The sequence below is a fragment of the Parus major genome, chromosome 1A (assembly GCF_001522545.3).
Source record: "Parus major isolate Abel chromosome 1A, Parus_major1.1, whole genome shotgun sequence".
In the NCBI taxonomy this organism is placed as follows: Eukaryota; Metazoa; Chordata; class Aves; order Passeriformes; family Paridae; genus Parus; species Parus major.
In genome coordinates, this window is record NC_031773.1 from 10650344 (window position 1) to 10675539 (window position 25196).

The 25196-nt window shown below is 39.5% G+C and overlaps 1 protein-coding gene across 12 annotated transcripts in view; it reads left to right on the top strand.

Annotated features, from left to right (window-relative positions):
* MAGI2 (membrane associated guanylate kinase, WW and PDZ domain containing 2) overlaps positions 1-25196 on the top strand; it is a 702680-nt gene that overhangs the window by 320603 nt on the left and 356881 nt on the right. Inside the window, exon 1 of one of the 12 annotated variants that reach the window (XM_015627309.2) lies at positions 315-544. The exons of the other annotated variants lie outside the window; for them this stretch is intronic. The gene's annotated coding sequence lies outside the window, so the exon portion shown is untranslated. Of the gene's footprint in view, positions 1-314; positions 545-25196 lie in introns of those variants that run through there. 12 annotated transcript variants of the gene reach the window in all.

Genomic DNA, 25196 nt, shown 5'->3' on the forward strand with positions numbered 1-25196 from the left:
CTTTGAGCTATGCCTCCTTGTGTGGATTGCCAGCGCAGAGCTGAAAAGCAGAAGGATGCCTGGTGATCTCCTCCGAGCCCTATTTCCCTCCCTGCTTTGTAATGTAAATGGCTAGTTTGAATCCCACCACGGATCCGTGCGCTCAATCCCCGAGCATCCTCTCCGTTTTTAACCGGAAGATCACCTGACCGCCCCCTGAAGCTGCCCCTCGCCGGAGGAATCTCGGCGCTGGGCTGGGAGGTGGCGGCTGCGGGGGCCGGCGGCGGAGCCGAGCGCTCCGGCGCTGCCGGGGGCGGAGGGAGCGGGAGCGCCGGGAGCGCCGCTGCCTCAGCCCTGGAGAGAGGGAAAACAAAAGAGCTCAGCTGCAGTTTTGTGTTGCTGTGTCTGGCTTAAGCAGAAGATTCTAGACATTCGTGCCGAAAAATCAAAGCACGGCTGAGACTACATCTACCGGGAAGATAATTTTCGTCCCCAGAATGGGCTGGATCCAGTACAGGTGGTTTGCAGATCATGCGAAGACAGACGGGCTGAGAGCCATGGAAAGGTGGGATAAGGCGCTGCCTTCTCTTTCTTGCCTTTTTTTTCCTTCTCTCTCTGGATCTGTAAAGCGGTACAGATGGAACCTGAGTCAGGGTCACTTAAAGAGATTAGATGGGGTTTAATCCCACAAAACACAACCAAAATGGGAGACGCTACTGTGTTCAGACAGATGTTGAACCCAAACTTGTGCTGAGTTGGACTTGCCGTGAGCAATCCTTGTGTAGCTTTTGATGTTGTCTTTGTTTAGAATAGTTCCTTCATGAAACACAAGGCATTAGGACAAGCTGCATGCTTCTGTAACAAATTGTCAGATGACTGTTCCAATGCTAATAGATTTTTGCCTGAGAAGCTGCAAATGAAGGCTTTGGAGGTGAGTTTATGGAAATAGGAAGAGCTGTTGACTTTGAATTCCTTGTGATGCGGGCACGGTTAGAAGTTGAGCCGTGCTTCTTGTTGTACATTGTCTGAATTGTAACAATGGGCAGTTCAAGTAGAGCAAGTTTGAATGGTGTTTCTTCAGCAATACAAAATGCATTTCACTCGTATGATCTTTGGCTTTTCACAGAAGGCAAGGAATTTCGCCTTTCTTTTGAGGAAAAAGCCAACAGATTTTTTTTTAAATATTGAAGAACAGAAGCAAATTAGCATTTTTATTTGAATGGTGGTTGTTAACACCAGCATGCCTAAACATCTAAAACATATCCCAGCAATTTCTCATTTCTTTTGCTGGGCAGATGCATTTCTTTTGTTCCTGAAAAATTTCTCTGCCTCTTTAGAACAAAAGGCATTTCCTTTTATTATTTATTTTTTTTAATGGCAGCAAGAGAGTTATATACAAATTAGCAATTTTATACAGGTTAATGCTCTGCTTCATTCTGAAGTAAACTGCCTTAAGGTCTTAGGAGAGGGGGTGGGCAAACCGGGGGAGGCTTGACCGATGCCCAAGAAATACTGAATTCAGATGGATTTAGATCATACAGAGAAGCATACATTTATCCGTAACTGGATTTCAGCTCCATGTCATGCAAAATCTGCAGACTATAGCAGGAAGACTCTTAGCAACCAATAAATCAGATTTGTAATGGGCCTTTAAAAATATCTGTGAGGGGTGACTGCCTGGGTCCCCTTTGGCCAAATTAAGATGCAATCTGACAGTACAGTAGCATCTGTGTGCTGACATTTTCTCGTGAACCTTGTGAAAAATGGCTCCAGATCTCTTCTTCGGTCCCCAAAAGACAGTTTCTGAATAGCCATGCATTTTTGCCTTGTATTGTTGTTTGTTATAATCACCATTCTCTCTGGTAATGTCTGGCTGGCTTGTTTTGCTTTGCTTTCTTTGACTGTTTGACTGGCTAAGGGGCTATAGTGGGCAGTGGTTGTTTTACCTGAAATCAGAACCTCCTGTCAGTACTGCAGCTTACAAAAAAGAAATATTTTTTAAAAGTGTGTATTGCAAATGTGTTGTATAAATATTGCTAATAAAGCAGCTTCTGTCAGTTCTGCTGGAATTAGGTAAGTGGGTTGAAAAACATGTGTCTTAAATAATGTGCCGCCCACGATACAGGTGAAAAAGAAATGCCAGCCGGTGGTGAGTACAACAGACAGGTAAAACTGAAAATCCTGACAAAAGGCACTGGAATAAAGTCCTCAAAGGCCAGAAGTATATGTATGGGTACAAGTGTTTGTTTATCCAAGGGAGAAGTTCATGTTCAGATACTAGAGGAGCGAGGGGGGAGGAGGAGCAGGGGAGGCACTCCTTTAATTGTACTATAAGTGTGCTGGGTGGAAAGAGCCCCGCATGGAATGGCCATTCAGCCTGATTCCACAGCTCTGCTCCAGCGTTCCTGAGCAGCAGCTGCAGCCCAGAGATGGGAGCAACCTCTGTCTCTCCACATGTGGGGTGATTGCAGGGCAACGAGGAAGGGGACCGTCTTTCTCCAGAGGGATCCGTGCCAGAGGATTCATGGGGCAACTGGAAATTTCTCTCCGGTGAAAACCACTTTTTAAATGACCCTTCAGATAAGGTGGCTCCATAGCACAAAAGTAGGGCAAGCAGGAGGCAGAAGGGTAGCTGTGAGAAGTTGTCAGTAGTATGGATCTTCTCCAGAAAATGTGGCCAGTGTTTTTTGTGACTACTTAATAGTGCCTACTATTTTTGTTGGTGCTTAGAAAGCATGTTGTGTGAGTACTTATAAAACCCCCAAATGTTACTTGCCAGTCTTGTTACTGTCTTTTGAGATTAATTTTCATAGACCTAACTGCTTCCACTACCGCTGGAAAGGAGCAAAAAAGGAACTTTAACACTGCATGTAGATCCCATAGTTCCTTCTGTACAGGTAGATAATTTGACAGTAGTAAACACTTGCTTCATGGAAAGTGACACAATTGCACATTGGGGTTGTGAAAAAGAAAACAAACATCTTGCAAACCATCAGACAAGCAGAAATGTCAATGAGAGATGTTCAAATAAATAGAGTTTAAAAGCTTTGAGTGACAGAAATATTCCAGATGCCTTATTCACACTGACCATAGTTACAAAGCACTGGAATGCAGCTGCAGTTTTGGAAGGTAAACCAAAGCAGGCTGATTTTCAGGTGTGTATGTACATAATCAGAATAAAATGGCAGTCCAGTGCTGAACAGGAACAAATTTGATTTCAGAACTTTACACATTAAGAAAAACTGGATTGAAGATCACTACAGGCAGAAAAGTTTCCAGAAGAAATTAAATGAGCAAATTTAACCCTAAAGAAACACACACATCCAACTAGGAGTGCTGTCTATTGATTATGTGATTATTAACTGCAACATTATTTAAAGTGGGATTTAACAGTGAAAATCTGATTTAAGAAATTAAGAATGACTTTTGACTTTTATTGTCATCACAAAATGAAAACTGCCCAGGGACATTGCTTGGAAATACACAATGTATTTCTTGTGGTGCAGCACTGACACACTGGAACTCTGTAAAGGGGGAGGGGAAACAGATAAAATGGTGGCACTAGGAAAATTTCTCATCACTTTCTGGAAGCTGTGTAAATACATTCTGTGGATAAACATAAAAGTCAGGCTTGTCTTCTAGTTGCAATGAAAATAAATAATAACAAGAATTAGATAGATTAGTATATAGTAACAGGAAAAAAGACACAGACCCAGAGTATTGAAGTCTGAGCAAATTATATTTACATTGAAGCACTCCAAGTAGGAATTGCCAGTGTTCCAGCTGACAGACTCATCAAGCAGCCCACCTATTTCCCACTTCAGTAGCAAATGCCTATACAGAAACCATCCTGCTCTCCCTGCAAAATAAGCTTAAGAACATTAAAGGCCATATAGTATTCCCGGCTGCCCTAATGCAAGCAGTTTAAATCAAGTTTGTTATAAATGATGTCACTATAACAGAGCTGATTGTAGCCCATAGGGCCAAGAAAAGAGTATGGTCAGCAGCATAATTTACTTTCTCCCCACCACACCCTCCCCACTTAAGAATATCCCAGCTTTTCCTATTCTTCTGTCATTGCTTCCTCACGTGTACAGCATACCCCAGACACACATGTCTGATAAAAGCACCAGACAAAAATTTCAGATCTCTCTGATCACTGTAGCAACTGTTCTCTGACTACATTATGCTGTAGGATAAAGAGGAGGATGGTTCTTTTGGTGATCTTTGGTGTTTGTGTACGAAGTATACCTATGTTTAGACTGCCCACTATTTTGTAGAAAGCAAAACATCAATAATAGAGTTAGCTGAAAATTGTAAACTGAAAGTTGGCTGTGTTCTTTCTCTAACCATGGAAGGTTAGGTTGACTTTTTCAACTAAATAAAGAAAACCACTCTCACCTGGAACCATGCAAGATGCTTCTAACCTGACATTGCAATCATTTTCCTGTTACCTTTCTAATTTCTTTGTATTTCTCCTCTCGTACTTTTTTTTACTGACTCTCCACAAACTTCTTTATTTATGTAAACCTTCTTTGATTTAACCTTACCAAACATCTATGACTTTTCCCTTCTGGCCCAGTTCTGGGACAATGAGAAGCAATTTCTGCCACCAGGCCTTTCTTTAATCCAGGTGAAGTCAGAATTTGGTGCAGGGGAGCTAGGTCATAGAGAGGTGCATATCCAGATTCCTACAGAACACAATACTCTCAATCTTATCAGTCTTCCTATGACAAAAAGGAAATTTTTTTTATCCCAACATCAGCCAAGTATACCATAAAGAATTTAGCCAATACTCCCATGGTTCAAACTGCTGAAGGGAACAATGAAAACTGGTGGCTTTCTTGGGACAATTTTATAATCTGAATCTGTATCCTGAATACCTGTATGATCATAAGAATGGTACTAAAGGAGAGTGGGGTTTACAGCTCAGTTTTGCCTCCGCTGAAATTGGTGCCAAGTTTCACTCTAGAGATGAGACAAGAGAACATTTAGTAGAGAAAATACAATCTTGCAGAGGGGCTCAGGTTAAATACATTTTATCACCTTCCTGGCAAAGAAAACAAGCAAATAGGATTGACAGTGGGTGATCACTGAACCTCTAACCCCCTAACTGTTATCCCTTATGAAAATATGAATAACAGAAAAAAAGTGCCTGGGAAAGATTCTTTAATCTGAAGGTATTAGGAGTTAAGTCTTTACAGCCATGACAATCCCCATTGACAAAATTGCTCATAACCCAGAGGTGATGGAATACAAATGGGCATGGATGTGGGAAGCATTGCAATAGAGAGTACATCACAATAAAAGCTCTCTTTCTCAGTTATCCTTTCCTTTCCAGTCAAATAAATAAATTGCAGTGAAGTACAGTGTGAAGAATTATTGCCACTAGAGTGCTTTTCTGATGACAGAGATGATGTAAGGTATAAAAGTCTGTCCTATATAACAAAAATTAAAGACTTCTTGAAATTAGTAAAAACTCTATGAACTTCTGGTAAGTTTGTAAATATTGTAAAGTTTCTAAAGATTTAGGAATGCTTACAGTCTGGATTGATTCAAGCAGACTAATTGGATATGGATTGTGTAACTTCAAACTTGGTCATCTGCTGAGAAAACTGCTTTGATGGGAGCACAAAGCCTTGGCACACCTGTGCTGCTCCTCCTCCATCTGTTTCTTCTCCCAAGGTCCTGGATTAAATCCTCTGGATTGCTCATGACATTGGCCAAAGTTATTGGAGTGATTGTATTCATCTCTGTGATGGCAGAAGCCATGATGAGTCCAGGAGGTGATAATATTTGTAATGAAACATTGGTGAGCAGAGCCTCTGCAGGGACAGAACCTCCAGGGCAGAGTTCCCTTTCATTAAAGGATTTTTCACCTTTAGAATCAGATTTTTGGAAGAAATTCTGAAAGGTAACTTGGCATCACCCTGTAATGCTATACAATCCAGAATTTTCTATTTTATAGCGCATATAATCGAAAGAGGCATGAGAAACACTCCCTTTGTCACTAATTAAGGTTCTCTATCACATGGTTGAGATCAAGAACCTCTAAAAGCAAAGCTTGATTATGACACTAGCCACTGGAATATTCCATAAATCTAGAACATCTGGGGAGAATTGCAGATGGCTGAATAAAGGAGCTTGATTGCATCATAATTGTTCACTGTTTGATCACATAATTGGCTGGGGCAACTGGAAATGCGTGTGCCTCTGTCTTCAGAGCTCTGCAGCTCCTGACTGACAGAAGGAGACAGCAGTTTTGGTGTTTCTTGTTCGGATGATGTAATAGCAAGAGGTTCTGGAAAACACAAGTGAACAGTTTGTGGAAATGCGAGTATCATTGCACCCCAGAAACCCTTGTGGGATGAGTGACAGCTGTCCCTCAGACAGCACTAGGAGGAATTTGCTGCACAAAAGGAAAGAGTAACTCCAAACTTCCCTAGCTTTTAAATGGCTGGATTTTAAAACATGGAATAACTGAGGGGATAGTCTGTTCCCATTCTGTCATCGCAGCCGTCAAATGCTGTTGTCGAACCAACTGCAGCGACATAACCATCAAAAAACACCTGCCTGTGTGCCTATTGGAAAGTCCTTCTGAAAAAGGAGGAGTGTGCCAGTAGGGAGCTCTTTATTGTGTTAGGTTTTTTCCTTCTGCAGATTCAGCAGGTGCTATATATTATCCTTTACAACCTTCAGCCATTTGGAGCTAGGACACTGTAATTATGTTCCCTGTCCATGGAAGTTACTGACTATTACTGTGTGAAATACGAGCCCTGCTCAGAATTCAAAACTAAACCAAGGAAGCATGTTTGCTGCTGTTTTCATACCAACAGAATAACAATTGTTCATTTTCAGTACTGTTCATTTACACTAGCAAATGCTCTCTGTCCCTTAAATGGTGGAACCTACATAAAAAAACCTTATTGCTGATATGTAAAGAGGTCAAATTCTCAGTGATTAAAGTTCTCTCCTACAAGTGGTAGTTTACATTTGTGTAGTTAATTTTATAAAAAAAATTCATAGAGGTTCACTCCTTTGTAAATGTGCAAATAAATTGGGAGGCTGAGACAGAGAAAGTGCACAACCATTTTTAAACAGAAGTAACTTTCAGTCCTCTTGGTAGAGATAGTCAGGCTCTCAGGGCCCTTCCCAAAGAGTTGTCTTAATTACACATTGCTCTTGCATTTGTATGTGGGTTGGTCTGTAAGTACCTGTACCTGGCTCCCCCAGTGATTGAGTAGCACAGGAGAAAACAAAGTTGGGTTTTCTATCTCCTGCTGCTCCTACTTTTGCAACCTCATCCACATGAGAATTGCCTTCTGTGAGGTTTCATCACTTTCTGACTAAAAAGATGTAACCTGTTTTTATCTTGCTCTGTTCTCTCCTGGAGTTATTCCTATATGGGGGGGTGCCTTGCACACTATTCCATTAGGATAAATAATGTATGCTGTCTATTGTGTTTCGAAGAATGCTTCAAAGAAAGCTCTCCATGGCATAGTTATGATTACAAGCAGGAAAAAAATAAAAGTAGAGAGAGCACAAGAAAATGTAGGTGCTTTGGTATTATCTGTTAGTTCAGCATTACGGTGCTTGATAATAGTGTGCTTCTTCTGCCACAGCTCTTGGCAATAGCCACAGCAGTCCATGAAAAAGTTCTGTAGCCTACAGCTGCCCTAAGAACAAGGAGAAAGTTTTTGTTGCTCTGTACCTTCAGGAGATAAGGTTCAGACTGTCCTTGACAGAGGTGCACTGCAATGTGACCAGATCTTGAATATTTTCTTGTCCTGTTCATTTCTTTTTCCCACTTTCATTTTACTGGGAAGGTCCCACATGCCCCCACAGTCTCTCAGGGGAATGACCATGGCATTAAGAAGCATTGATGTTCTCAGTTTGATTTTCTTGGCCCACATCAGATGAATGAGTCTGTGATAATTGCTACAAATGTTGGTGCACCCACTGTGGTGTGGTAACTCCTGAAGGTAGGGGACCTCCTGCCAAGCATTATTTTTTTAATGTACCCTGTGTTTTTCAATCACTTCTATATATAAAGCTTAGTATACATGAATTATCCACTGTAACAAGAATATGTGATCAGACAGTCCAGATTCCACCTCAAGAGCAAATACAAAAATTGCTGGCAAAATATGTTAAATGTTTGATATGGAATTTGGTTCCCCAACTGGAGTAACAGCGGGTATTTGGCCCAACATCCCATTTTTCACATTGAGAAAGAGTAGCAGCACTGGGCCATGTGGGGTAATACTTTCCTTTTACACCTCCTAGTTTCCAATATAACTCGCCAAGATACTGGGATATTTTCCAAGTGATATGACATTCTTGTTCTAAAGCACAAATTGATATTTATGTGGCCACACAATGCAGGAGAAATGTCATTTCCAGTGTTGTTCTCGTGGATACATGCTCAGTGGTGTGTATGCAACCAGACCTTTACACCTCAGTACAGGGTGACCCAGTCATGGAGGAAAATTGGTTTGTTCTGCCTTCACCTGAGCTCACTGCTGCCTTGGTGATGAGCCTTATATCTTCAAACACATCAGACCTTCCTGCCATCATTAGAAATACTTTAAAACTTTAAAAGTCAAAAGCCTTGAGTTTTGGCTAAGTCAGCATGTAAATCTGAAAATGTGTTTCATTTGTGATAAAGACATTTCTGTGCATATGAGTCATGCCTGGAAAAGGCAATGTACAGTAATCCAAAAAGAAAAAAAAAAAAAAAAAGAAAACACATCAGAATAAACTCTTTTTCAGGAAATTACTATCGAAAAAATCTAGGAAAGTGTTTGATGTAGAATGTGTCTCCTCTTCTGGGATCACAGTATTTTCCATCAAATCACTTCTCTGTTACGGGAATATTTTTCTCCTCTCTCTCTCTCTCTCTTTTTTTTTTTTTTTTTTTTTGGCATGTCTTTGAAATGCCAGTTCATCTTATTACTTTGCATATGAATTTCGTTTGTCTATTTGTTCATCCTTTTTAGGGTTCTCCCTTTCCCCAAAGGTGTGAGGGGAGATTGGATCAAAATAGATAGGTGGGTGACGAACAAGTGCATTTTGATCTTTGAGTGCACTACAGTTGTCTGTAAAGAGACAGCCTCTCTTTGCCCTTAAAATTACTGACCTTCTCTCTGAAAATGGCTGTTCTTGAGCCTTGGTGTGAACATCTTACAGCGACAGAGAGAATTGGCCATTGTCAACAAAGGTTTGTAACCAACTATTTCTGCACCAAGAAGTCAGTGGGAGGGAGAGTGTTTAACAAGCTGAGTGAGTGGCACAGAGGAAGACAGGGCATGGAGAGGAACTGAGAGCAGAGGGCTTGGAATAAAGGACCAAAAAGGAAAGAAATCCAACAATTCACAGAGAAATAGAGAAGACAACCAAGAACAAAATTAAGAGAAATGAGAAAGAAAAAATTAAAATGTATGATTGCAGAAACAGGAATCTTTATGCACATCCTCAAGCTGTCATGGTAAAGAATATAAGCCAAACAGCTTTTCCTTCACTTCTCCATGGAAATAAAACAATTATCAGGAAACTATTCTATTTTATTCTTCAAAGAAGTTATTTAAAAGCAGTTCCTCATTGTGGAAAGACTTGACATCAAGAAGTTATTGTCTCTCACAAGCATTCTTTATGGTTACTGTTTAACTCAAATGCCAGAAAACTGACATACCATGCTACTTAACAGAAATGGATGGGTTTGCCTTATGGAAGCTGAAGAGTAAGGAGAAACATGTCTTTGAAAAAAAATAATTGTGAGCTGGACTGTGTTCAGGGAGAGTTAAACCAGTGCTAAAGTTTCCTTCTGCAGGTAGTAAGGTTTTCAGGGCAGTGAGGTCCTTCACTTCCACCCCAGGCTCTCCTTGCTCCTGATGCTCATGCCATTCCCCTCTTGCTCTCAAACATCCACATCCCACCATCACAATTTCCTCCCTCCAGAAGGACCCAGTGTCTGGTGTGTTGTACTGGGCTCCTCTCCACCACTGCAGTTGTGGGAGTGGTTGATGTCAGGGCTTTCACTGGATCAAAAAGTCTTATGCAGGTTTTCAGCATCCTGGTGAACCTTAGGCTGTTGAGGAAGAAGAGGGTAGAAGGGTGAAGATGGAGAAACCTAGTCATTGTGGCCTCTTCACAGCATCCCTGCTCATCAGAAAAGGCAGTGTGAGAGAAAAGGTTCGAAATCCTGGGAGCTTTGTGATATAATATTATATGACAGCAAGAGAAAACTGATTTTTGACAAAAAAATCACCTTGTAGCACTTTGATGCTCAGGTTCCTTGAAGCTCAGCCTGAATGAAACCTGGTTAAATGAAACTCTAAAACACATGCTTTATCTTGAAGTCTTTGAAGAAGTGTCTTCACTCTTGAAACACACTGAAGCTTTATTACAAGCCATAATCTGATCTGAGGCACCGTGGTGTAAATCTGCAATTACTCACTGAAATCAGTGGTATTTTCCTAGCAGTGGAAGAGAGGAAGTTCACCCCTTCCTCCCAGGCAGGGGGATGAATTCCTTCTAAATCACTGTCACTGTAAACTTCACCTGATATAGTGCTGGCACTTACTTTCATCTGGAAGATTAGAATTAAGCATCACCTTAATTTTACAATTATACAATTATATATTTAGATAAATAATTATGTTTTAAACCTTCTGTTACACTGTAGAAAATTTACTTCAGCTAAAATCCATACTTATTATTTTACTTTAAATTCTGTGCTTAGGAGTGTTTCCCAAAACTTGGGAAATCATAGTAAAAACATGGAGAGCAAGTTGTCTCTGAAATGTTGCTACCAATGTTTCTGTTTTCACAGTTAGAGAGGCATTAAATTTCAGGGTGGTCTAAGGTTTGTCAGTTTGTAATAATGACAGAAGTGCTGGGTTTATCAGAGAAGAGGTGTAGATAGTGGTAAATGAGGAGTCAGTGTTGCAATTTTTATTCAAGTGACAAGAGGCAAAGACTGAATTTGCACAAGAGAGTTCATTTGCTTAGACACTGTATTCTGCATCCCAGGTGGTAGTGTCAAACTGAGAGGATATTCCAGGAAATAATCAAAAGAGTTCTTTTCTAGGACCATTAGTCCTAATCCTCTCATCATGGGGTTTTTTTTTACACACTAATATCATGTGCTATTTTAGTCCTCTTTACTAGTCTTTCACAAATAGATCCTTTTTCTCCTCATTAAGATGGCTATTAACTTCTTAGTGATTTCCTCTGATGCAATAGGTACTACACATCTTGATCAGTATTAGTTGTACACATTTATAAACAGAAATTCAGTGTCCACCTTAAAGGGGTCATGAACATGCACTTCATTTGACATGTTCTGTAGCTGTACAGCTGTATTGTACTGTTCAAGGATTTCAGAATTCTTAACATAAAAGCGCATTTTACAAAGGTTATTTTTTAGAAGTGTAAACCATGCAGTATTAAAGCATTCAAAGAAGTTTTTCATCCATCCAGCCATCCGTAATAGAGAGACACTAAGAGGTTCATATGCAAGATTATAGTTTTTCCACTGATTTTGGCATAGGAAGGACCAAACCTGAGTCCTTTCTGCATACAAATTAAAGTATTTGACAATTTCCTGCTAATGAGAAGCAAAATATTTACCACCTATTAAAATTAGTAGGGTTATAACATTGTATCAGAGATTGCATATTTTCTTTTAATTAAAATACCTGTACCATTTTTTCAGAAGTGTAGAACTGAAAAGATCTCTAAGGCATTGAATTCAGTCCCCCTATAACCACAGGCATCTGTATCATAAAATCTCCTGGATAAGCAAATCAGTTTTTCTGTACTCACTGCATGGAGCACCAACTACATTCTCATCACTTATCAATGTTTTTCATTGATTTCACTACTGTGCTCTATTCACCAATTAACTGGGCATATCACCTTCACTGACCCAAATACAGACATTTTGCAGAATAATCTCTCATCCAGCAGCCAGATTTGCTGCTTTATACCCTTCCACCTGTCTAGCTGCATTGATCATATTTTTTTTCTACTGAATTATTGTCCCTTTTTTTTTGTTGTTATTTTAAAGTTGTGGTCATAATATTAAGTAATGGGTGATTTTTAGATGTGTCAGTCAATACAGGGGAGAATAATTTCCAATTTATTATTTAAAAATATATTTATTTTAAAATTTTGTTCACAATAGAAATTGGTTTAACTTTTGTTGCCACAGTGCACATCCAGTTTGTGTCAAACAAATGTAATAACACAAATCTAGTAACACAAGCAAGCATTGTCCTTGGTGCTTGAATCAAGGCATGTACTACACAAAAGAGAAGATCATTAAGCTGTTAAAAATGTTTGATGATGAGGCTTCCATTTTGCCAAATCTTCTCCTGGACTCCTGGTTGCATCTGTGGGAATGATGGATCAGTGAAACAACCCTCATGCATAAACATGATTGCTGTATTTGCTGCACAGTTCTGGATGTCTGACATTTCACTAGGTATTGCCCCTTTAACTGTGATTTTTGCTGTGTTCTTATTAAGTCTTACATGATTTTAACTTTAAAGGAGAAATGTCACACCCCTTTAATCACATCACATTTATTTATTTTTTGTGCTTCCACATTTCAACATTATGTTAAATCATTCTTCCTGTGACCTTGCTTGGTCCAGACTTTCAATAAAGGACTTTCTTCGAAAATTAATACAGACCATTTCTTTTACACAGTTGTGTTGTAGGGATAATAAAAATCTGTAGTTGACAATTAAAATTAATATTCCATGAGACTACTAGAATAAACTTTTGAGTATTGGGAAACAGCAATGAAGAAACAATTTTTGTCTATAGAGAACCCAACTCTTTATATTAATAGTCATCCTTTGATCTCTGCCTGGAGCTGACAAGATAGGAAGCAAATTGTTAATTTTCAGAGTTTATTTCTTCTAATAAAAAAAAAAAGAGAGAGATAATTGCAAAAGCACGTTTTGCATCAGTATGGGACTTGCCTAGCTAAAGATACAGACAGGCAGAAAACAGAATCTGGCTTTCTAAACAGCAGTTAAGTTATTGTGCTGTCAGCTAGCTGTGATAAAAAATAGTATTTCCTGCTCTTAAAATAGCAGTTTGTGACATAAATTCTATTACATAAACAAACTATTCTGTGTTGGTGAGGTAGCTTTTGTTTCTTGAATATTTATCAAGTTCTTTAGTGTTACTTTGGCCATGATGAGCTGCTGTGACTCTGGGCTGTTACATTTCTAGACCCTTCTGTCAAGGAGGATTCAAACCACTTGTCTGTTTACCAGCAGCATCGCCTGCAGAGAAATTAGAGTCTGAACTCAGTAGTGAAGTGGTAACTTTTAGCTATATTCACAAGTGTCTCTCAACCCTGAGATGTCACTTGAGAAAAAGCCACATTTCAGAATGCCTTGAGATTCTGCTTTTGAAGTGCTGAGGGGAGACTGAGAGATGGAGAATAGGCTAAATTCAGGTACCACAGAAGTAAGAAATGGCCACATATGGACAACTGGGTGCTCTAGCCTTTCATGACAGAGATGAGTGACTTACTTAGCATTTATACATAAAAGCTTTTACTGACCACAGCACTTAAGATAATCAAAGTGAAAATTCATTTCTTTCCCATTTGGTTGGTGAAGATATTTACCTTCCTGAAAGCCTTTTTTTTTGTTTTTGTTTTTTTTTTCCCCTGTGAGGAATGTTGTATGACCTGTAAAGAGATGACTGAGGAATAGAAGTACTGCAGTACTGCCATGACCAGTGATTTCTTTATGAGAAATATATTTTCACATAAGAATTTCAAAACAGAGCTTAGCTTGATAAGCCCTGGGAGGTTGCTATTTTGGTAAACACAAAATATTACTGGGATATTTCTGTGGCTGACATTAGAAATGGAAGTGAAAAAGAAGTTTAAAAAGCTCTTCACACATTCTAACATGAAGTAGGAGGAGTGTGTGTTATGTTTTTTGTCCTGTGTAGCTTACTGACCAGTGCTGATGTCCCAGGAGTGAACTTGTTATTGTTTCTGGCAGGCCTTGCAAAACCAATACAACAGGAAAGAAATGTGATGAAATGACAAGAAACCAAAACACAGCACTCCAAGAACTCTACACCCACATTTATGAGTGCTGATTCAAAACTAAAAGAAATCAAACAGGTATAAAGTCACTCCAAAATAAGTGTCAGGACCTGTGAAACAGCTTGTGGTACCCAGAGAAATAATAAAGAAAAATGTGCATTTGTTTAAAAAATAACAAATGGATTGACTTAGTAGGAAGCTGTGTAATTGCTAAAAGAAGGATGTTATTATTTTTTCATATTAAACTGATGATGGGTTAGTACAGAAACCAAATCTGAAAAGGAAATATTGTGAAAACAGAATCTGTAAAGGTTGTTAAGCAACTGGAGGAATGAGTAGAAATTGCTTCTCCTGTTGACATGCATTTCTAAACAGGCTGAAATCAGGAAAAAAAACCTAAAGGTTAACTCAGTATTTTGGAAATTACAAGGAAAGGATTCAGTGGCCAGCACTTTAGACTGTGTTATCTTTCTATGATTGCCAAGTCCTTACTGGGGCAATATATTTGGATATATGACCGTGTCAACTGAAACAGATCTCAGCCCAAAAGGAGAGTGGGAAGAAACAGGAGGCACTGGGATAGCTTAGCTCATCAACACAGCAATTCTGATCTCATTAAGATTCATACAGTTAATGAAAAAAAGGCATGCTTGGGAGTTTGAGAAAGACACTTTAAACATAATCTACGTTATATAAAACTTTCTGTGTTTACACTGTGAAAGTGCTGACACAAGCTGAGAGTCACTCATAAAGCAAGTTTATTTTTCAAATACATCAAGTACAGAATGCACAAAAAAGCTTACAAAAGATGGAAATATATCTCAGAAAGACAGAAAAAGATTCAAAATACTTTTTATTAGCCTAGAAAAGATGCTGGTTTTCATATAAATCTTTTATTTGTTTTTCTTAAAGACTTAACCATAGTCTGTGACAGAAATTTTATAACTCTAGAGATAAATCATTTTCAGATTCATTGTGAAACATCCAATATTCCTTCTTGAACTTTCATATAACCTTAGCTAGATGTTTTACTTAAGGCTAAATCTTCTCATGAAGAATTAAGGCTGTCCCAGCTTTTCCCATTTCATTTCTTCAACCATGCAGTTGAAGAAATGAAAGCACTAATCCTTCTCAGCATGGCTTTTAGTTCCAGGCAGAACAGGAGTTCACAGAGCTGTTGGACTATCAGATTGTGTCACCCTGGAAGCCACATCCACATTGCCATGGCAATGACATGCAACAGTTTCTCTGAGCTGAACCTCCTCCACTGAACAACAGCTCCCAAAAGGTGACAAACACGGGTTCAGCACTGCATCCGATTTTGGAGTTTTTATAAACCACTTCTGGTAGATTCAGGTTGTGAGATCTGTGTGTGTGTCTATCCTATGTAGCAATATCAGTAAAAATCTGACTTAGCACGTGTTCACATAGGCTCTGGATAGCAATAGAACTCACCAACTTTCCATACAAATAGGTTATCTTATGCTAAGTGTGTTCTCCTGAATCTGGGAATAATTATTACTATTATTATTATTATTATTATTATTATTATTATTATTATTATTATTATTATTATTATTATTATTATATTTTTATTTTTATTTTTATTATTCTTACTGCTGATCTCAATACACCAATACAAACACAGATATTAATGTCTATGGCAAAGTTGGGGATTAGAGGCAAGTCCTTTTAATGTGCCCTTGACAGATGGCTGAGCTCTGTTGGGCTGTGACTTGACTTCCTAGAAGAAAGACAACACTGGAGACTGGGCTGGGATTCTGATGAGTTCTCAATTTGTTTGGGTTCTTTTTAATAGTGGTCTAGTCCATATTCATTAGGGACCTAAGTCCCTAATGCCTTTAATGACAATGAAATACAGAAATTGGTAACTATGCCAGTCCTTCTATAGAACATTCTTAAAATCAGAGATCTGATCGTATGATTATGTGTGATTATGCATTTTTCCAAAGTAAATTGGTTTTTATTATCAATAATAAGAATTATAGCTTCTTACAGGTAAGATTTGATGTCTACCTTACCTAAATACTCATATACACATTTTTAAGGACTTGTTGCTGAATGTTCTTTTGACATCTTATTTTTGCCTGTATCTTTCCTGAGAATGTTGGCACTTCTGTCAAGCACAAGTTCCATATATATCCACCTCTGTGTGTGCAAGGGTAGGGAGAAGACAGCTTACTTATAACAAAACTGAGATTTCACATATGTTAGTTTCTTCTGCATTGGAAGGTATTGGAAAATGTGTAAGATGGAAGAAAAGGATTACACTTCTCAAATACACTCATCTTACAAGACTTGCTCTCTATTGATTTTTCCTCAGGATCTCTTTGACTCATGCTAAGTTGATGGCAGAAATCCTTGCTCTATAGGGACGAAAACACTTCAGCTGTGTAGCTTTAAAACTGATGAAAGGTTTGTTTAAACACTGAGGGAATAATCAAGTCACCTTAAAATCATCTCTGTACTTGAGATGAGCATAGTGTTGTCTCAGTTTGGGAAAATAAATGGTGCTGATATGTCTAGTACTTTTCTATAACTGCAGATACTGCATATTTAAAAAGCAACACATCAAAGTGATTTAATGCATTAATTGGATAAAAGGAAAAACAAGTAAGTCTCTAAATGAAGGAAACCTAATAAAGCTGGCAGATCTTTTGCAAATAGAGAACTATTTTCTTTGTATAATGAAGAATTCTTCTGAAAGCGAATTTTTTCTTTGATTTAGCCTTGATTAAGTGTTTCAGGGGTAAAAAATCCAATTATGCCTAAACTCAGTGTGTTGAAAATACTCAGAAGAGAACTTAAAGCTAATTGATGTATCTGAATTCATATTCAAAGTGAGGAATTACCTAACATATGTCTGTAAAGCATTGTACCAAGGTGTTCATTTCCTTGCAGCATCTTTCTTCTTTCAAGATACTGCCCTCAAAACTTTAAATCAAAACAAGCAAATCCAGTATCACAAATGCACTGATTGCTTTTCAAACTGTCTGAAGAGTTCAAACCACACGCTGAATTAGTGGAACAGAATTCTCTAGAACTTTTCCTTGACTCCAATTAACTTGTTTTCTGACCTTGGGAAAAGTCTTTGGACATTCTTTTTATCTGTATATTAGTAATGTAAGGACAATGATGTTTATGAATTGATGTTTACAGGTTTTTTTTTAAAAAATCAATTTCTACTGAAAGACAAAATGTGAAGTTCTACTGCTCATAACTTTCAAATCTCTTTAAACTCAAATATCTTCAATTTGATGTTACTTTTTTATGTTTCTTACTTCATGCTCCATTACTCTGTGATTACTGGGGTGTTGGTAATGTTGCTACACCTTATCAAGAGCAAAGGCATAATGTTATCTTTCAGTGGCCTATGAATACAGACACCAACAAAAGAAATTGGTGAGATAGCAGTGAGTTTCCAATTCCTTGCCCTAAGGAAAGAGCATACTTTGGGCCTCTTATATGAGAAAAGTGTTATTTTTCCTTTTCCTTATGAACTGAAAGATGAACTTTTCTCAAAACTGAGAAAGATTTAGGACTACACCAGATAAGCTGGCATATTTTACTGGCAGCACTCATTTGCTTTCTTTATGCTGAGAAAGCTGACACGAATAGGCTGTAAAAAGAGGTGATAATACAATGAGAGATAGTTAAAAAGAAAATTGGGGGAAATGTAACGAGTACATTTTCCTCTAAAATGTAATTTAGTTTTTCCAAACAGCAATAAGACATAGGTATTTAGTATAGTAAGTGGAGGTATGTATACATCCCAGATGGACTTTTAACTGGAGTAACATCATAATGATACTGGTATCTGCTAAAAAAAATCAGCAAAGATCTTTATATGTCACTTTAAAATAGTTGGAAAATTATATTTCCTGCCGCTTTTTAAATTTGTACACATGGTCAAATTCCAACATCAAGGGAGACACTGAGGTGCTTCTTTATAGAGTCAAATTGTGCCTAGTAAGATTTGCAATAGCTGCAGTGTGAAATGAGTTCAGAAATGAGTCCAGTGTGGAATGAGCTTTTTTCAGGGCTGGTCCAGAGCTGGGCTCGTGGAGCAGCATTGGCTGATAACTGTGCTGATAGCTGGGTACATCTGCACCAGCAGGGCACAGCCTGCAGTGGGGTGCAGGGATCCCCTGGCACTGGGTGTAGCATCACAGCAGAATCCCAGGGGAATGGAATCCCATGGGTTCCCACACAGGAAGGGATGGATGGTGGTGTCCATTCCCAGCCAGGTCAGGCTCAGAGCTACACTGGGGGATGGCTGGTAATGTGCCTGAGCTGGTAAAGGAAAGTGAAAGCCACCGTGGATAGTTTTGCATCTCCCTCCCAGCCTCAGGGACAGCACAGATCCAGCAGACACAAATGGTGTGTTCCTCCTCAGCCCTGGCTGATGCCACCAGTGCACTGTATATTTACAGTGGTCATGTAAACAGAGGTACTTCAAAGGCATTATATGAAGGATATAGCAAAGGCTCTGGGCATCTTTCCTTTGATGCTTTCAGTTGGGGATGAAGCCTGCTATGCTAAAAGAATTTTTCTGTGTGAGGTCAGTTTAGCTCTCAGTTTAGCCCCAAAACCCCGAAAGAATGCTATTTTTTGACGTGCTGTTGTTATCAGTTTTTTCACAAAGCCATAGAGCATATAAATTTAAGAATATTTTAAACAGTTATTTCTAGTGTGCTTAATTAGAACTGAGTTAAGTGAGGACAAACCCAGACTTGGAAGTGACTGCTCCACTTAACCACAGATCACTGGTCGATGAATCTTTTTTCTATTAATATAATTGCCTCTCTCTGTTTTCAGGTCATATTGCATGGATGTCTGATATGAAAGATGTTCAGTATTGCTTACTCTGCTTGTCTTGGGGTGTATCAATGCATTTGTGCCTAAGAGGAATACAATACATGGCAGCTGCCTATTTAACTCATTGCTTTTCATTCTCATGAATGCATCCTCAATGTCTCATATAAGGGCAAATGAACAAATAATAATTAAATATATTTTGTGGAATTAGCTTTATTTGCCTTGTTATTAACTTCATCCATTCAGCTTTTGTTCTTGGATGATGTGAGGGAACTTTTCAGATGTTAGAAACCCTTTTATGAGCTTTGCCAGTGACATGCATGTGCTTCTCAAAGGAAATGTACTTTTGTCCATGGCTTGCTTCAGAGAATAAAAGGGAGGTTTAGAAACTGTGAAATGTATTTTACAGAATAACTGTTAATTCCCTATCTGATATAGCTGGACTTTAGTCAACAGAAATGCTGTGTAGCTGATAGGATTTTTTTAGCTATAGAGACTGTGATTAAAAGTAATTAAATATTGAAAGGTTTAAAAGATATTTAAGAACCACGACTCAGTAGAGGTATATTTAAATATTGCTCTTAGATAAGTACATATTTTCGTAGTACCTGATGATTTTACTGATTTCAAGTCCTGTACCAGTATTAAAATGACATCAGATAGTTCAGTTATAGACCAGGTTATGTCATCTTTGTATGTAGCAATCTGCCTGTGTAAAATGTATGAAAATGTGTTTCAGATGCATTAAAGGAACAGCACATCATGAGTTAGAGCATCCCTCCTTGAAGGTCTTTGCCAATGCATTGTACAATGGTGAACCAGCAAACTGTTGATATAATTTCACTTTCCCTCTAATCTCTGATAGTTGTTGCTTCATCTTAGCAAGCAAATGAGTTCATTGTGTATTTTGGAAAACAGTTCACAACTGATAAAATATAATTACTACTGGAAATCAGTAGTCAAACTTCAGATGATTTCTACAGAGTTGGGACTGACATACTCCTGCACATATGAAACAGGACCAGCAGAAGCTGAAACATAGTTAATTTTAGGAATATCCAGAAGTTATACTTTGCCCACACCTAACAGTTGTCATCTAGCATGAGTTACACTGGTTATTCCCATTCAAAAACAGGCATGGTTTAGCCTTTGTCAGTTATCTACATGTTTTTGTTCAGCTTTGTGTGGGGGGGATAAACTGATCCATGCAAGTATCCAGAGATGCCAAGCAGGCAGATCAGGGACACTGCTCACTGCTGCACTGCAGTCACTGGCTTCTCTCCTCACCATAAACATACACTCCTTTTTTTCTTTGTTTGTTTCTCTATAGCTTAAGAGCCACCACAGAAACCAGAAAGAATACTGTCTGCTCCCACTGCTTTTCAGTCTGTTGCTAATTGAGACATAGCAGTAACTCTGTGATGCTGGTGTATGTGACAACTCACACCCATTTACTGTCTATTACTGTTATTCTTCTAGCCTTAGAAACTAAATCTGGCATCCCATTTTACAGCTTGGGAAAAGATCCTGTGAGGAACAAAGCACTAAGATGCAGTCAGAAGTGTCTAGTCACTAATACCAGCCACCATCTCAGCTCACAAAAGAGCCTGGATTAGTGTTTGACAGAACCCCATTTGTTAAAAGAAGGAAAAGATTTGTTTTAAAAGAGAATGTCTTGGTAGGATGCCTATTAAAATAACAATTACAGCCTATAGAAATGGAAGTTTTGGAAGAGTCCTGGAAATGATCTACTTGTCTTCTACACATCCACTGCAAAAAACTTGTGTAGATGTGATGTCTTGAGTTCATTAAAGGGGCTTTTGCCAGGCTGACAGACCAGGAATCTGAACTCCTAAAAACACAAGCCAACCCTACAATTTTTTTCCATGTAAAAATATTGCAGTCATAGCAAACATTTCAAAGACTAGACATTTTAAAATTGCAGCGAGCAGGGGATCACTTGAAGCATTGTTCATGAACCAGTGTGTCCCTTCTTTTCTAGGCATGCTTCTTCAAATTAGATAGTAATTTAGAAAATATCTGTACTGCAGAGATAAATCATTGTATCCCTTCAGTGTTGCCACAAACAAAATATGTACAAAAATGCCTTTTTTGAGTGTGCTGGCACGTGAAAACTGCCCTTCCTGTCTCCTTGCTGCCCTGAGATGAACTCTTGCTGCACTACACAGGGTTGCAATAAGATAAGCAGGTGGTCAGCCTTCCCTTTCTTGAAGCTTCCCAAACCTCCCAAGCTCACTTTGGAGTCTTTAGTTGTTTATTCCTATGTTCTGGTATGGAAATGTCTTTCAACTTTAATAAATTGTAAATAATTTTTGGCCCAACTCTGTCCTTGCAGCATTTATATATGACTTCTGTAAAGCATTTCCATCCTTCAGCCAGCTGTCTGCAAGGCAGCTGTGATCCACTGTACTGGTCTGGTCTCAGTGATTAGGGAACTTCTTCCCTCTCTGTAAAGTCTGCTAAGTCAGATAGTCCCACGCTCAGGGATCCACATGAGGCCCTGCCACAATTTGCTGCTATCTGAAATTAATATTTAAGCCTGACAACATATTCAAGGACCTGTGGTATAGGATTAGGAAGATTCAGGCTTCAGAGCCAAACAAAAAACTTCCCCAGCATTTCTCTCCAAAGTTAGCTGGAAAAAAACCCCCACAAAATTTCTGTATTAAGCATCAACTTTGGAAAAGAGAAAATCCACAATTTCTAATGCAGCACTTATCTTAGAACATACTTTCTTTATTGGGAGGCTGAACTTTTGCCTGAAGCTCCTCTGCCTGACTCGCAGAAGCTGCATCTGGAGCAGATAGTAGCACTCACTACCTCAGTGTACCTGTAAAAAGCTGCTTAGGGAGAAAGAAACCATAAAGATTAGGGGGAAAAAAAAATATTAAAGAAAGGGGGAGAGTCATATTTCTTAAAGGCAGGACAGTATGAAAGCATTGAAAGGTCAACACTGTCTGTTTAGGGCCAGGCTCTTAATTTAGTACACTAAGGGATGCTTCATGCTAGAGGGGAGGCTTTTCAAGCAGTGTTGGTTTACATTTGGCCAGAGGAAGGATTATCATCTCCTTCCCAGCAATGTGGAAAGGAGGCCACCATCCCACTCATCTTCGGGCATGTGGAAACAGTGGGGAAATTAAACTCACAAGAGCTAACACTTTTTCCTGTGTGCGAGTCTTTGCAAAGCAGAGACTGCTTCCCATAGACTGGCTGCAAGGACTCTGACAGTCTGCAGTGAGACTCAAATCAGTGCTGACAGCATTCAAACATTTAAGAGGGACAAATGGCTGAGGAAATGGTTCTGTAGCCCTTGCAAAATCTTCCAACAACTTTTTTTTTATATCTTTGGGAGTTCAGTTTCCGCAGACTGACCAGATACAGCTGCAAAAGTGCACAGGGCCATCAGCACACTTTCTTTGGATGCCTCAACTCTAGCCTGCCTGTCTAGATACTCCAAAGTAATTTACAAGCACAGCAAGCTTCAGACAGCCCATCCGTGCTGCTTTCTGGTACGGTGTGTGCACAGGACTGTACAATGGGCCTCGCACCACTTTCAGCCCATGACCCAGTCTTCACACACCACTTCATGGCTTCACACAGAGCACTCCCACAGCTGATACAAATACCTTGTGGCTGCACAAAGGACTTCACTCTCAAGATTGTCTATTGATCATCATTTGTGAGCCCTGCAATTCCCACTATTGCTCTCCTGTGAATCATTCCAAGCTACTCTAGGAAATTTGCTGCCCTTTCTGCTCTCCTGATAAGTCACCACCTCCTTCTCATGAGCTGGCAGCTGATTGAAACGGATATGAGATTTTCAAAGCATTGGAATAATATTTAGCATTCTAATTATATTTTTGTAGGTGCTAGTAATAATAATGTAGTATTGATTCATCACATCTCAGGCTAGAAAATTCAGCCAGCAAGTCAGCAAGACTGGAAAATGCAAAATGATTTTTAAAGGGACTCTGTAATGAAATACTGACTTAAAAATTTTAATTGTGAAAAAATAGTATTTCTGCACACTCTTCCATAAGTGAAAACTTTACATTGTAAGATACAGATTTTCATAGGACAGAATTATACTAGATCAAGGGAAAAAACAAGGAGTTAATTCATAATAGGTTAGGATGAAAGGAGAGCTGAAAGAAATCCCGCTGAATCATAAAATAAGCTGAATTGGAAGGCACCCATCAGGATCATTGAGTCCAGCTCCTGGCCCACATCACCATTCCCAAGAGTTATACCATTTGCCCAAGAGGATTATCCAAATTCTTGAACTCTGTCAGGCTGGTGCTGTGACCACTGCCCTGGGGAGCCTGTTCCAGAGCACAGCCACCCTCTGGGGGAAAAACCTTTTTCTAATATTGAACCTGAACTTCCCCCAGCACAGCTTCAGGCCACTCCCTCAGATCCTGTCACTGGTCACCACAGAGGAGATCAGTGCCTGCCCCTCCTCTTCCCCTCATGATGAAGTTGTAACCGCAGTGAGATCTCCCCTCAGTGTCCTCCAGGCTGAATAGGCCAAGTGACCTCAGCCACTCCTCATATGGCTTCTCCTCAAAGTCCTTCACCACCTTTGTTGCCCTCCTTTGGACACTCTCTAATGGTTTAATGTCATTTTTATACTGTGGTGCCCAAAACTGCCCCAGTACTCGAGGCTGCCCCAGTGGAGAGCAGAGTGGGACAATTCCCTCCCTTGCCCGGCTGGCCATGCCAGATGCTCCTGAGAACACAGGTGCCCTCCTGGGTCCAGCAGGATGGTGGGGTAAACTCAGGGGTGAGCATGCAGTGCTGGAAAACAGAAGATCGAGGTGTGAATTTCTGCCTTGTTGACTGTATTTCTTTCTTTGGAATCCTTGCTAGTGTTAAAATGAATTTATCTTTCTGTGGCTGCTCCTGTGAAATACATTAGCTATTCATAGGCATGGAGATCTATGGGCAGGAAGGGCACTGGGCGAGAGGAAATTTGCATTAGCCAGTGTGGTTGAGGGTTCCTGTAAGCTCTGCGGTGGAGAAAATGACTCTTATTTAGTAAGCAAAACATTCCTGAGGTTGAAAAACCTCAAAAATTGGTTGGCATTCCATCCATTGTGCACACATCTTCCCCTCTCTGCTGGTGTTACTGAGGCAGTCCTTCAACTGAACAGCAGCTGCCAGCATAAGAGATGCTTTGGAGATCCCAAGGACAGCTTAGCTTTAGGTTTAAGCTACAATCAAGGGGAAGAGGACCCGTGGAACAAGAATGCCAAAAGGTCCCAGAGAGAAAGGCCATTTCATCCCTGTTTTAACAGCTGCCACCTGCATGGGCATGATGAAGAGATGCTCAGTGTCTGGAGAGCCGTGTGAAGCTGCACACAGGGCATGGGGAGCTCAGTTAAATGAGTGCTCCTCACCTGAGGCAGCTCTGTAATTGCCACTGCCAGTCTGTGGCTGAATAGGTCTGGCTGCCTGAGGACTTAATATTCCCCAGGTTTCCACAGATCTCTTCCTTAATGTTCTCTAATGGATAAATGCCAGCACAATGCAGTAGATAAATATGTGCTCCTAGTACTATTGACACTGCAGATCAGGCATCCGTACTTAAAGCTTATTTTCCTCATTTTTTACTTACTTAAATAGAGAAAGAAAACGGAAAAGGTGTAAGAGGCAAAGGGCTTTTTTTGAAGAAATAGCAGCAGTAATAACAAATCAGTCTAGTTATTGAACTGCTTAGAGCTGTCAGAAGGTAAGAACTTCCTGTTCATTTTTGATGGCAAATGGGGAAGGCAATCTATTCCCCCTTCTAGCCTCTTGTTCTTGAGAGAGCTAGTCCTTTCAGCAGAGAATTGGAGTGACAGAATTCATATGGACTTCAAGAAGATCAGATGCAGATGCCAATGGCATCACAGAGATGCCATCCTCAGGCTGGCGAGGGCATTGTGTCTATTTAATGGGAAATCATGCAGCCACAAGACAAGCTCTAAGCAGTTGCCTCATTTGCCTTTTCCTAAAAGAGGGGCCACAGCACCTTACACCCAAAAGCTGTTCAGTGGGTTCATCAGGGATCTAACAAGCAGTTTGCAGAAATAGCATGAGCTTGATTTTAGATAGATTTATGATTTATTTGCTTTTTAAAGTTCTAGTTATTGCAGAAAAATGCTTGACTCTTTTAATGACAGTAAGTGCATACACTTAAGAGGTTTTGCTCCCTCGTTGCCCTGTACTTTTGTTACTGCAGGCAGAGAAATAAGTGGGATATGCAAAAATCCTACAGTCATGTTCTGTGAAG